Genomic DNA, 514 nt, shown 5'->3' with positions numbered 1-514 from the left:
TGGGAGCTAAAAATAAATCAATTCACACACACACACACACACACACACACACACACAACCCCCGGGGGGTGGGGGGGAAGAAGATATAACAACTACAATTACTTGAAGTTGACACGACAAGCAAACAGAAAGGACATTGTTGCTTGGGAGGGGGGAGATGGAGGAGGGAGGGAGGTTTAGGTAATGGGCCACAATAATCAACCACATTGTATATCGACAAAATAAAAATTAAAAAAATAAAATAAAATAAAATGGGACCTTGAATTAGATGATCACTGAGGACTTCTCGGGCTTTAAACTTTTTAAAGATTCATTAATTCTATGAAGAAAGAACCTCTAAAATATCTCGAATTCCTGTTCTATAAGGCTTGTCTGATATTCAAGTAGTACTATAATACAAAGGAGCACCAAAAAACATGCAATTTCAAATTATATCCAGTGATAAACAGTTAAAAAAAAAACTAGAAAATTTATGGCTAGAATATCTAAATGTTTTAACTAGAGTTTGCTGAGC

Source organism: Galeopterus variegatus, unplaced genomic scaffold, assembly GCF_000696425.1.
Source record: "Galeopterus variegatus unplaced genomic scaffold, G_variegatus-3.0.2 Scaffold8686, whole genome shotgun sequence".
NCBI lineage: Eukaryota > Metazoa > Chordata > Mammalia > Dermoptera > Cynocephalidae > Galeopterus > Galeopterus variegatus.
Note: the sequence above shows the minus strand (reverse complement) of the source record.